The following is a 14,849-nucleotide window of genomic DNA, read 5'->3' as shown; positions in this document are numbered from 1 at the left end:
AGCGACCGCTCCATGCTGCTTCTCGCTTCAACGCTTCTCCGTGACGAGATAAAGCGACCTCCAACACTAGGCGAAGAGAGCGCGCATGAATCGAACAGCCGTCTTGACTTACCGCAGCTCTGCACCCCTCGCAGATATTTTTCAAGATATGGCCTACAGGAGTTGACGTGCGGTCACTTGCGTGCCCCTGCCCCTAGCGAATGCTTTATCACGGTAAAAGACCACGTGATTGCCTCGTGTTTCCTTCCTACATCCGTTGTTTTATTTGGCGCCTTCGTTGTAATCACGGTAACGCGCTTAGTATCCATCACTTCCACTAGCTCTGGTGTCACAGTATCCCTACTTTCTTCCAGGAATGAGAATGCTCAAGTAGTGCGGCAGACAGCCACACTAGCCATAGTGCGAATGTTTGTCTGAAACAGGTTCACTCCTAATCGAGAGGATGTGTTTCCTTGTTCGGTAAATAAAGCACAACCTGGTTTGACCGATGTGTGCTTTATTAACCCTGATAGGCATATCATGTGTCGCACCTGCGGCGCCGCGCAGATAGGGTCTGTAACATGGTTATCCTCGCATGACAATTTGATTTTTTGTACCGAAACACGGCACAAATCCTTGACAACGTACTAAGTTCTGAAAAACCCACAGGGACAATGTGTTTCGTGACCATCTTTTTCAGGTGTCGGTGATTTTGTGCATGTAATGCATCCCCACGGGTGTGTCACTTTTCCGGCGGAGTCAGGGTCAGAACGATCGCCACAACTTTTCAGCCGGCGAAACAGACCCAGAAGTACTGCATAAGACCAAACAAAGGAAAATCTACTGATTCCTGCCACAAAGTCTGCAGATAAAATTTGTCTCCACCATGCACTCGCATAACGTTATAGTAATCCCAATCGTGGTTCTAGCAAGCATCTCTATTTAATCCTTGTGAACATTGAGCTATTAACAATGTTTGGCCCTTCATAGGTTTCGGTTTCTCGACACTGACTACGGAATCAACAGAGGCATTCGTGAGGATAGGATAGGATAGGAGTAAACTTTATTTGTCCAACGGTTGTTGATGTTGGTGCCCGGGGCTAGGCTTCCAGGGGTCCATCGCCCGAGGAAGATCTTTCGAGATCCTCGGCAACGGCCCTGGCCCGCTGGACGGCCCACTCCTGGTCTTCGGGTGCCTCGCTGAGGAGGGCGGCTTGCCATCTCTCAGCGAGGCGCCCCGCTTCAGAGGGTTCCGCTGTTGTATTCCCCCTTCCTCTTTGTCCTTGTTCCGCGTGGCGTTGGCATTCCCAAAGCACATGGGCCATATCGGCCCGTTCATGCTCGCACCATGGGCAGCCGGGCGACGGGTGCAGCGCGGGCCACAGGCGGTGCAGGTGGTAGGGGTTGGTGAAAGTGCCCGTCTGCAACCGTCTTAGGTCGACCGCCTGGGACCTGTCTAGACGCCCGTGGGGTTGTGGATATTTTCTTCTTTCTTTCCTGTAGTGACCAGTCACCTCTCTGTACGTTGCCGGAAACTCCTTGACATCGCAGTCGGCGTCCGCGTGATCCCCAGCTCCGTCCGCCGCGATTTGTGTTGTATTGGTAACGACAGCGGCCGCGTCAGACGGAGTGGCAGCCGCCGTCTCCGTCACTCCTCCGCTGGGGTCCCGCACAACAACGGCAGCGGCTGCCCTCTGGGTGACCGCGTCGCGGCGGGTAAGTTGCCTCGCGACGAGGTGGGCGCGCTCATTGTGGTTGGGTGGAGTGTCGTTGCGTCTTCGGCCGTTAGCAATGTTGGTGTCATTGTTACTGTTACTGCCAAGCTCCCCGACGTGCGCGGGGAACCACTTGAGGGACTTGTTTGTAATGGTGCCGGATCCGAAGTCCCCGGCCCGGGCGTTGAGCATGCGCGCCACATCCGCGGACACCCAACCTTTGATGTAATTCCGAATCGCTGATTTGGAGTCGCTGATAATCAGGTTATCCTCCGCACCTCTGTGGAGTACCGCGAGGGCTATGGCCATCTCTTCCGCTGCTTCGGCCGATGGCAGCCTCGCTGATGCCGTGACTGGGATCGTTCCCTTTGTATCTACGACTGCCATGGAGAAGGCGGGCGCCGCCGCCGTCGGCCGGCCGTGTCGATGTTGCCGTTGTTGCTGCTGCCGTTGTTGTCATAGTAGCTGTAGTGGTGGTGGTGCTGGTAACTGCGGCTCGCCTCGCACATTCCCTTGTAGCGGTGGTGGTGGTCGACGTTCCTCGTCGCCATCAGAGTCACCGACTGGCCGCGGGTACCTGGCTGCATCGACGAAGAGGACGCCTTCTTGTCTTCCATGCTTCTCGAGGATTGCTACCGCCCTACGTATACGTCTTTGCACGTCATGCACCGGGTGCATATTCTCCGGCATGTATTCCTTCTGTATGGCGTCCCTGACTTCCGGTAGCAGTGATTCTTTCAGTCCACGCGCCTCGTGATATCGAAACCCGAGCAAGTCCAGGATTCGTCTTCCCGTTACGGTGCTGGACAGCCTCTCCAGCTGCGCGATTCTCTGCGCCTCGGCGATCTCCTCGAGCGTGTTGTGTACGCCCAACTCGAGGAGCCTATGGGTTGGCGTGTACTGGGGTACTCCCAGGGCGGTCTTGAACGCCCTGCGGATCGCCACGTTCAGCTTGTCGGTTTCGCTCCTGTTCCAGTCGGCGTATGCGGCGACGTACGCTATGTGGCTCAGCGCGTACGCCTGTATCAGCCTCGTAACGTTGTGTTCCTTCATTCCTTTCTTCTTGTTCGCGACCCGCCGCACGAGGTGTGTGGCGGCGGCCATTTTCTTCTGCAGTCGGCATTCTACATTAAAACAGGCTATACGTTCGAATTCTACTTAGGGCCTCTTCGACCATTACTGCAAGTCTATCCTCCGGTCTCATGGTGCCTAACTACTACTCAAGTTTACGCAGGACTGCGTTCGTAACAGGCGCTATAAAACACTACAGCTATGTAGTGCACAAGTGAGTCGTAAAGAAAGGCTTTGAGTAGGCTAGTATGAACAACTCGGTTTGGGTCCAAGATCTCTACTGGTATATCAGAAAAGATGTTCACATTCCACGTTGAAGCAGCCAGTATGAAACGCAGTATCAAAATGAAAGTTAAATGAACACAAGCAAACTGAGTTTATCAGTTATACAACATGAAAAATTCATTCCGCTTCACCTTCTACGCGGAATACATCAAATTTATACGCATGACGGAGGCTACATGATTCCAAATCAGGCATGAAATTATGCATTATAGAGTGGTGCAATTCTGATTCAGGAGACATATTATTGCTTAGTTCAACCATCAAATGTCAACAACCTACATACATTGCGTCGGTTTACAATGAGCAGATTAGAGTTCAGGACGAAATAGGCGTAAGGGAATCGGGCAAGCGGCAAATGTCCGCTCATCATCAAGACACAAGGACAGCCTACAAAGGCAGGCAGCCTTGCCTACAGGATGCGGCGTCAGCGGCTTTTGCCAAAGAAACTGAGGAGATGAGCCTGCTGACCTTCTTTTGTTGCCATGGTTTTTAGGCAAGGTATTGACATTGTAGGGTTCATGGAACACTCGCAATCATGGCCTGAGAAGCCGAATGTGTTCTAAATAGCACACACGCACACGCACGCACGCACACGCACACACGCACACACGCACGCACGCACGCACGCACGCACACACACACGCACGCACGCACGCACGCACGCACACACGCACGCACACACGCACGCACACACGCACACACACACACACACACACACACACACACACACACGCACACGCACACGCACACGCACACGCACACGCACACACACACAACAGCAACAACAACAACAACAAATACGGGACAACAAAACTATCGAGTGCGTACGCTTTCGTACCTCTGCGTTTTGGAAACGTTGAACTGAGGAGAAAAATTACAGAATAGCAAAACAATCCTTGAGACTTAGGGTAACCTTTTAGTGGACGATGGGACATATCGATTCCACTTTTTATTGCAAAATTACGCTACTATAGTGGTGAAATATGACAACTATGCTTTAACATTTCTCTATACTTATGCTTCCAAACGTCGTTAAAACGTCGTTAAAGCTTTTTCTGTCGTGTACTTCTGTATTTATCAATAAAATGGTGAAGTTGACACGATTCATTCCTTGCGCTTCCTGCACCGGTATATTTTGTTAGTTCTGTCTTTCTTGAAGCCACCACAATAATAAATAGTTCTGTTTGAACGTGAATTGTTTATTAAGCTAGAATAAGGACACATAAAGCCTGAGCCCTCTTATTTCCAGATCTGTTTATTGAAAATATCTATAAGACAAGCTTTTATAACAGCTTTGTGTTTTCAAAATGTTGGTGATATTCAGCGTTCAATTGGTCACAACCACAACCACCGATAATAGAATATTTGTTTATTAAGCCTCACAAACAGATTAAAGAGCTAGCTATGAAATACGCACACCATTCCGGGCACCCCATGAAATAATTCTTCCCTGAAAATTCTTGTGGTTCTGGGTAGTTTAGAAAGAAAATATTGTTACAGAGAGTGTTTATTGAGTACAAAAAATGCAAAACATGCGCATGTTTTCCAAGAAATTTACATGCAACCTTTGGAACTTAGAAGTGGGCAACAAGGTCACTTCGTGCGATCCCTGATAAATATGGCCTAGGTTCATAGTCATTTACATAAGGAAATCTTTTCCTCAATATAAATAGCTTGGTCATCTTGCAGAATAGACTTTTCGTGAACACGTGATGACGAGCACACTCGTACAGCTTTAGAGAAGCAACGATACGAAACAGCACCTCTTCAAGAACGCACTAATAATTCTTGAGGATAGGATAGGATAGAGATAACTTTAATAAAGTGCCGGCAAACGACGGTTTAACGCGTCGTGACGCTTGCCAAGCGTCGACCCGGGGTTATACCCTACTCTGCACTAGCCCAGTTGGGCCCGTTTGTAGTGGGTCATGAGGCTTGTGCTTTTCGAGTGCACCCCGGGCCTGCTGGACGGCCCATAGTTGTGAGTCCTTGTCTGCAGACTGCAGTGCACCTTGAAGTTCTTGAGATATACAACAATTTGTTCTTTTGCTGACTGCATCTAAGCGTTAATCATGGTGATTTTGACACTACGAACATACACAACCAAAGCAACAGGCACGTAGGCTTACACATAATTTAATGATTGAGGTCCGCTGTAGCCTAACAACACTGACGAACAAACAAAACAACGCTAAAGCGTGCGTATTCTTGCACTTGTACAAACAAAACAAAAGCGAAATCCCGAGGCGCATTCACAGTTGCTCGTATACTGCCGGACTTGACCAAACGAAACAAGAAAATTAAATAGTATTTATACATGCACATTAATATACACGTACATTTAAAAAAAAACTGAGAGAACACCACCATTAGTACCGCAGATAGCCTCGAAGAAAACTTTATTCTGTTGAGTGCTAGCCTTTTCCAGAGGCCAGTATAATTGCCACGTACGTATTTGCTACTTCTCGTAACCATACGGTGAAGAACCATGTTGTGCGTTTTGTAATTGCTATAGTACAGGGATCGGAAATAATTTCTAGGTGCTGGCTTTTGACGCTTACCTAATCTAAAGTTCGTACAAACGTTTGTACTTCTTTCTTCAAGATGCAGCCACCGCATCCCACAGTGAAAACCGATGCTAAAAAATTAACAATTTCGCCGTTTTTATGCTTACCTTTGATTCAGGCATAATTGAGGAACCCGTGATGCAATTTATGAAGCTTCTTATTTCGTAAAAAGTAGCTACCTGAGTGCTAACACAATAGCCCACTACGTTTTTCTCTCAGGGCCGCTGAATGTTGTGAGCTGTTATGTGAATACAAGCCAGCAGCCAAAGTTAGAAATGCTACTCTTCTTTTTCATTACTTGTACTTCTCATCCGAATGTGTTCGCTATGACTAACTGCTAAAATACCACGGACTTAGCGCTATTTGGCCACATGTGGCATTTGCGCCAAAATACAAAAAAAAGTACGAAACCAGCATCCTCACCATCAATCAAAGCCCTTGGTTGCTCACGCTAAGCGCTCTAGTGTTTCAACTGCTAAGTGAATGAGGAACTTACTCTGCAATAATCGCTTCGCAATTGCCATGCGCCTGTGTGTTACGTTTGTATCAAAACATTGTGTAAATATGAAAAAGGCAAGCTATTGATGATACCCTAGATATCGACATAAATTATGACGTGTACAGGTACAGTTCTTCTATTTCTCCCGTACGGATATTTTTGAAAACAATCACTGCATTCTGCCCGCGCTAACAGATGAGACTGAAACTTGGAGATGAGCAAAGAAGCTCGAGAACCAGTTAGGGACAGCGCAAGAAGCGATGAGACGAGAAATGTTAGCTGTAACGGGAAGAGACAGGACGTCAGTGGGGTGGATCAGAGAGCTAACGGCCATAGGCGATATTATGCTTCACATTAAGAGGGAGAAATTGAGCAGGGAAGCCATGTAATGCGCAGGGCAGATAGCTGGCGCACCATTAGAATATCAGATTGGGTGCCAGTGCTGAAGGGAATAAGCGAAGTCGAGGATGGCAGAAAATTGGAAGGGGTAATCAAATTAGCAAATTTGCAGGCTCAAGTTGGAATCAGCTAGCAGAAGATAAGGGCAATAGGAAATCGCTGGGAGAGGCCTTCGCCCTGCAGCGCACACAAAAAAAATTGGCTGATGGTGATAATGATGACGGATATTGTAATGAAAGATCGTTGCTCCTAAAGCTAGCATAATGCGTGTAATCGTCGTTGCGGATGATTTCAGATACATCGACGTTGCCCACTGGCTTGCTTGCGGAAAGTAAAGGTGAGCCGCAAATGTCCTGTACCTAATAGCCGTGAATGCATGCTCCGGAAAACAACGGCAAGCAAGTTCAGCGCTTGCGTGACGACGCCACCTGTGAATGAGACTGATCTATAAACGTATCATTACCACATCGTTCATATGATAGCTGGCTGGTCCCAAAGACTAGCAACAGCTCCCGTTTAGAACGGGCATTATGCGAGGTATGTGACCAGTGCAAAATAAAATAAAATTCCTAACTGCTACGCTTGCGGCAGTCAAGCAATCGCATTTAGAAGTTCAGGCAAATATTTGGAAGCCATGTAAAAATATGCGGATGATGACGGGTGAAAAGGGACGAAGAACGGAGATAAAAAATTACAAGGTATGGCCCATGGCGATCATTTGAGTTTGATACCTGATGCGCCCTTGGTTTCAGTGAGTGTTGGTGTGAAGCTATCTTGACAAATGTGCGAGTAGGATTCCGTTGATTGCTCCGCAAACAAGAATTCAACAGCGCTAGGCTATAATACACAGAGCGCTGAGCTTGGTTTGAATAGCTTGCTTGGTTAGGTGTTGTTTATGTCAGTCCAAAATAGTGTTGCAATTTTGGCGGTTTTGTTGTTAGATTTAGCGACTTGGTTGTGTGTTTACTTAAAATGTTTCAATTTCGTGACCAGCAACCCCCTTTTTTTAGTGACCTGAAAGAACAGTTGGCGACCTTTTAGCTACTTCAAAGTTAAATAGGTTGCTTCGAAAATAACTTTGTAGAACGCACTTTATTATTCAAAAGCTGCATGTGAGCGGCCGATATTGGTTGTATGACGTGTAGGCTCTGTGACCATGATGAAACAATGGTTGCGTTAGCATTAACATTGTGCTCAGAAAATGCATGTTGATTAATTTTAATGAGTCTTAACACCCCCGGTTCGGTACTTTCACTAAATACGTATTGACCACTGGATATTTATAATTGTTATGATGAGATTTAAGAGGCATCAAGTTAAGGAAAAGATAGATTGACTGTAGAAAGGCGTATAGATAGGAGCGGCTGGGCTCGTTCACGGGAGCCCAAGTGCGCTGGTTCCGTGATGCACGAGTTTTGGATAAATTATTACTGCGAAGACCGTTTAGGTAGATCAAGGGGCGAAGGCGTAGTACTTATCGTCCGTAAAAGTCACGCAATTGTCATCGCAACGTAACATGCGACCTTGTGCGTCGTGCTGAATTTCACTATCCTTTCAGGAGCACCGATAAGTTAAAGAATTTTCAAGTAAAATCTGGACCAACTTCATTAGCGTGCTAGGGTAATCAGATTGCTTAGGTTCCTTTGAATTGTACTGCATTGGGAACCTCATAATCTGAGGATAAATACAAAATTTTAGCGGTCATCGTGCGTTGTTATGTAAGTATAACACTAAAGTAAGAGCCCACTATACACTGCTGGTGAACTCACTGTTAATTCCTCTCACAGGGACCCTATATAATAACTACAGTGCAAGTAACCTTTGGCATAAATGTGTTGTCATTACTTCACGCGGACCCTTTACAACCGCAAGACATTTCAGTACATTGATCAACGCCAGGCTACCGTAGGCTATAGTGTTCCAAAACACCTACGTATGTTTTCAAAAATTTGCTAAAAAGAGTTACCGACTATTTTAGAGACATTGAAGCAACATTTCGCGGACATTTAGCTATTTTTGTCTCGGTTTAGTGAAAGGTTCAAAAATTATGGCAACAGTGATTCCGAAGCCAGAGTGGTGTAAAACTATAAAATGCTGGTCATACTAGGGGATCTGGCCTGTACCTATGTTACGCGCTTGGAGGGAGGCAACTTTGGCATGATTTCTATGCGACCAACAATTTCCTAGCTTGGTGCGTAGCAGCAATCGAGGAAAATAACCGTTTTCGTGATGCATGCTGAGATGTGTTTTAAGATCTGCATTTCGTGATAAATAATAATTATTACCTAAGTAATGTCATTCTAGATGTCAATATTTTTACCTCTGCGAAGTCTTCTATGCACCACTGAATATATTTCATATTCCCAAGGGCAACTCTCTATCTCTTTTTTGTATATGCTTATGACTTCATTTTCTTCAGAGCCACAGCCCAGAGTGTTCAGACATGTATACCACGAAGAACCGAACCGAGGTAAGTGTCAATTTTTTCTGTATTTCGTCTGGTCGTATTTGCTATTTTCTCCCTAAGAGCAAGAGACAATTTGAGAGAACACTCTGCCCCCCAAATATCCACTTCAACGTTCAGTAAATGCACATACGCCCTTGATTGTACACTTAGTCGACAGTGTCAAAGAGAAACAGCCCTTCAGTTTCATTTATACTTCTTATCAGTAGAGATTATTCATGCGATAGACATTCGCTTAAGACAGTCAATTTAATTGGAGTAAGGAACCATATGAAGGCACTGTTAGTTACAGCCGCTGTCATGACTTAATTCCAACCTAGAACACACATTTCTAGGGGTTTAGCTTAGATAAATTTGGTTTGTAAAGAGCAAAGATCAAGAGTTTCGGAAAGAACGCGCGGTAATATAGGACGTTCAAGACACCCTATCCATAAATAACAAAGCTACAGCAGTAGATTAAAAAAAGGTGCTCAAGGTGTGTTTGAGCTAAATATGGCATATTGATATAACCAGCGCAAAAGCAGACACAAAACACAAGCGGAAGCAACAGGAACAGCACTTGTCCTTGTCCTTTCTTCTGTTCTGTGTGTGTTTATGCGCTGGTTATATCAATATGGAATATCAGCTAGCCCGGCCTCACACCATGCTAATTATGGCAGTGGCTTTTCATGGTTTGATTTATAGGGTAGAGAGACAGCAAAATAAATTCATGTCAGGGTCATTACTTGTAACTAGTTCAGGCGTGTCAAGGTTCTTTTCCCACCTGCCCGTTCATTCAACTATACTGTCCTTTGAAAAAGCACCGTCTATTTATTTTAGTACGCAACACGCATATCAGCGTCGGAATTACTTACACTAGATAGTGTGGGTAGGGTATAAGCTTTCAACTGGGATACTGTCAGACTTAACTATAGTTCAATTTGGACGGCCACTTTGGCAAAGATTGTCTACATCAAAAGAAAAGCTTCTGGTTTGTCAGTTTAAATCACAGGGCCATTTCACGTATTTGCTATTCTTCGATTCCTTTCTTGCCAATAGGGTCAACGTATGGTTTAACTTCCGCGGTGATCTGCCCAAATAACATTTTATTCTCGTCTTTATAAAAAATAATATTTCCTGTTTCATCAATAGGGAATTTTTTTCACCTTTTTGCTGTGTATTCTAAGATAATTTTTTTTTGCGCCACACAGTTTCTGCCGTCTTTCTTCGTTTACCCGTTTATATTGAACTCAAAACAATGCTCTTAGTAATCATGCTTATGTCCAGTTCAAAGCGGTTCCATAGTAAATTCTAGCTTCTATAATTATAGTTGAGTTTAGCTTCGAGGTGACATGAATATGGATAACTTCCCCGTGAGGATGCACGAAGCAAGGCTATATTAATGCTATTCAAACGTTATTGAACGCTATACCGTGGATAATACAAATTTGTGGTCTACCGCGAGATCTGAAAAAGTTGGATGAGTACAACAGCTACTTGCATTTGCGAACTCAGCATATTAAATCTTCGTCTGCCGTAATCCTAGCTGATATGTGTGCATTAGTAAAGAGGTGAATACGGCGTGCACACAATGCTGTCCATAGGCGAAAATGCCAGCGTGTGTTTTTCGCATTGCGTGAAATATCGGTAGCAATCAAGGAAGAAGGGCACAGAAAGCAAGTCATCACGAACTTCCAAAGATATCGTCAGCTTAAAACAATAGTCTTCTACCTCTACTATGGCGTTAGCTCAATGATCTCTTACGAAAATTAGAAATTTTGTCTGAAAGAGAACAGTTTGCGAGACTCTAAACTTTTTTGCAATCCTCATATCTACAAACCGCAATTGAAGCATACTGTGGTCAGTCTACAGTGGGAGAATTACTTTTTACACACAAGAGAAATTAGTATTGGCCAATTCTTCTCCATGAGAAAATGACGTTCCACGAAACAATTCGAGGTTTCCCCATCTAATCCAGACGACCTTTACCTTTGTTGTAGTGACGATGTAAGTATTTGAATTCTCAAACACACCGCCAATACCAGTATCTGTAGCGACATTCGCATCGCTACAAGCGAAATATCAGTTGGCTGCACCTTCCCGGAAGCTTCAAAATTGTCGGATAGCTTGGAGACAACTATTTATATCGCAGTAAAGCAGTCTCGCAAGTGTGCAACCTGCATGTAACCCTTCCTGTATTAAGATAAGTGGACATAGCACGATGTGGTGCCCAAACGGTTTATAATTCTTGCTTTCTGGCCTTTTGGGTCATACACGTTTGAACTTTCCAGCGTGCGCTTTCAGTCCCAGCGGAACGCCCGTAGTGCAGTGTGCGCTACTTCAATCAGCACACATAATTCTCGAAAACGCAGGTCGTACGCTGTGTTAGTGTCTCTGCAGGCACCCACAACGCCCATTGCATATTTACCGTTTACTCTTTCGAAAGCCAGTTACGTAGCGCACTTCGTAGCCCTCTGAGTTTCCCCAGCGTTCCTTGCGTATCTTACACGGCTCTCAGTTTTGTTTGCGGCTAAGCAAGAATACTTCGTCAATTGGCAAACCGTACACTATGATTATACAGCCTGTTTCAGCGAAGACTTCCAAAATTATTTAAAATTGTCTGTGGCAGAAAGCACAAATATAGTCCTTCAGCTGGTCTACTCGAAGGGACCGGCATTACTTTCACAAAATATTGAAATACATTATCGGCTAATTAAATAAAATTCCATAATTAACTGTCTAAATAAATAATTAAGGCACATACTGTACTTTACAAATTCTAGCGGGTCAGACTGCAAGGCATATCCACTTGAAAGGAATTGTGTAGATGACGCCATTTATGAGATATGCGCCGTAAAACTTGCGGTAAATATGCACTGCCGTCTCACTTAATTTCTTAGCAGAACATCATTCTATGCATTGAAGCACAAAAATAACTGGAACGCCAGTTCATTTCACCGCAAACTTCGGGAATCGATATCTCGAAACTGGTGTCCTCCTAAGCATTCGTTCCAAGTGGATCGGCCTTGCAAACTCCCCAGGTAGAATTTGTATATTGTAGTACGTGCCATAAGATACGTAGTTCAAAACTTAATTAGTGAATGTTTCTTAACTAGTCGATTATGTATTTCAATTTTCTTTTTTCAAGTAATGTGCGCCTCTTCGAGTAGAGCAGCTATAGAACTAGAATTGTGCTATCTGCTTAAAGGCAATATAAAAAAAAAAATTTCAAACTGTTCGCTGAAATACAAGGCATAAAGCACTTAAGAAAGCATACCGCATTCAGATGGAGTGTCCACAGCTTTACCGCCTGTCAAAGAAAGTATTCACATTACAGCTAGAAAAGACTGGTACGTAACTGGTTCAGAACTAAACCTCGACACGAAACTAGGTTTCAATTGTAATTACCTGTGCAGGTGTATCGTGGTTCACGGTTCATCTTTTCGTTCCACTGACTCCTTTTTTGGCGTTAATCTGCAGGCATAGCTTGCAGACACATCATCGTCCTCTATAACTACAGCTAAAGACAAGTTTTCGTTATTGCGTATGTACGCAAGATTGGGTTACAAGTTCTCACTCTCAGTAGTGATAGCAATCTGGAATGGGTCAGCGGCTCGGTCGCATGTACAGGGGGGTGAGCTAATGGAAACGTTTCCAGCCTAGAATGGGAAAGATCAGACAGATTAGGAAAATAGAAACATGTGACAAGATAATTCTCGTATATATTTGGTGGTAATTTGAACACTGGGGTGTCTGCCCTTCGTTTAGTTTTCCACTTTGAGCTAGTGATTGTGCAGCAAAGTATGAGATTCACTACTTTTGAGAAGAGGATGGAGTGATTCCTTTTTTTGAAGGACTCGAATGCCAAGTCAATAATGACGAATCACATGATAACATGGGTAAACAAACACGCTCGTATAGGGCAATCAAGATGGGCATTGCTAACCTCACAAAAAAAGAGACCAATTCAAGGTGGCTCAAGGCTGGGATAACCGTCGAGAACGGTGATTCTATGCATAAGGCATGCAATGCTTCCAGCTAAGACGATTGGCCGGCTCATAAGGCACTATGAATAAGACAGCTGTTCACAAAGTGTATTCCAATACAGCGGAACACTGATCAGGGAAAACATCGTATTATGACTGATTGGCGCAAGATGTTTACCACTTCCGAGCATAATTCTTGTAATTTTTATACGTTTGTGGAGTGTCAGTAAGACGAGCCTCCATCAAATGCAATACAGAAACTTAACAGCAGTCAATGCATTGGCGGCACAAGGACGCAAGTAATTTCGACGAAAAAAACGCACTGTCAAGGTGATTCTCTTGCGCCGTAACCCAGTTTCATCAATACTTTGCTTCCACTACCATAAAGTTGCAAATCAGTATAACGGCGACGCTCTCCGCCTCACACCACTCCTGGTCAATAAAAATTAATTTACAATATTTATGTTTTTCAGCCGCTCTACCGCGGAAGAGAATTCGCCACGCAGTCATGCAGGCAGAATAGGGGAAGCGAGGTAGGTTACGCTACGCATTGTAGATTTCAAAGTCACATTTCGAAATGCATCATTTCTTTATTACTCTTGATGTTGTACCGGCCTGGTCTGACCAGAAATAGCTCGTCGCTTATAGCGTTAAGTAGCAATCCATTGCAATTGGGCGTAAACTAGTCTGAATTGGTTCAAATTGATTATGAAGGCAGCGCAAACAATACGACAACACAGAGAAAAAGAAGGAGACCGGGCAAACGCTTCGCTAACAGCCGACAATTGATCGCACTCTCCAAGAAATAAATACAAAAAGCCCGTCGGCGTGCACATCCTCATGCTTACGAGCACAGGCTGAATCCTTCCAGAAAACTGATTTCGCGGTTAAGCAATCGTGTTTCTCTTTCTTCTTCCTTCTTCTGTCATAATTTTTTTTTCTGTGTCTGTCTTCTTTTTTCTTCTGGTTTCTCTTCTTGTGTACGTTTTGTAATTGTCGCCGTCTCCTTTGCAAAGCCATCGCAATGAACAGTTATGAGCGCGTAATCCTGCTATCTCAGTAAAAATACCATATAACGTCTTGCAGAGTAAAAAAATTATGAAGGCACAGTCTCTACGTTGTTTGGTTTCTACTGAAAGATTTCAAGGCTCTGATCAAAATGTCTACTAATATTCAGTAGCTCCACCAAATGAGTAGAGCACCATAATCGTAAACTTCTAGCTCACAGGGCGCCTTCAAATAGTGAGATTATACGTACCATCAACAATTGTGAACTCCATTATTTCGTGGCATGGACTTTTCTTTTTTCTTGGGGGGGGGGGGGGGGGGGGGGTGAGGGTAGCGGGAAGTAATTAAGGGAACCGTGAGGTAATTATGGTTTTGTGCATGGAGAGCGATAAATAATTTTCGCTATTTTTTCGAAAATCGTCCGGTGCCATTAATGACCCTGTCCCAACTTTTTTCCGTGTATTTTGGCTACCAAGGCTCCAGTCTTCCCAGGCTCGCCCTCAGAGCTGACCATTCAACGGCATGATTAAATCTAAGTTCTTCCGATTCCGGAAAGTGAAAGTTCCCTTCATTTCCGTGTGTATGAATATCTTCGCGATCCAATAAAATGTGCTAAGTGGCCACCATACCATTTTGCGCAGCAGATCAAGGTCACCCATAGTGTCGGGTCCTTGCTCTTGTATATCCATGTCTTCAGAGAGCCAGTGGGTCCTGAAAATTCAGAGCACAATGTTTTCCGCTGAACCACTTTATTGCAAAATTTTGGTTGGCTGACTTAAGATACTTTGAGGTAGGTAGATTCTCATATCCCACCAGTTCGGCTTCCTTCAAATAAAAAAAAAAACATACAGAAAAAAAATGGATGTGTTCGATGATCGGATCACCCGCCGTGGTTGC

This window comes from Dermacentor andersoni, chromosome 3 (genome assembly GCF_023375885.2).
Source record: "Dermacentor andersoni chromosome 3, qqDerAnde1_hic_scaffold, whole genome shotgun sequence".
In the NCBI taxonomy this organism is placed as follows: Eukaryota; Metazoa; Arthropoda; class Arachnida; order Ixodida; family Ixodidae; genus Dermacentor; species Dermacentor andersoni.
The sequence above is the reverse complement of the archived record's forward strand: the minus strand, read 5'-3'. Positions refer to the sequence as shown.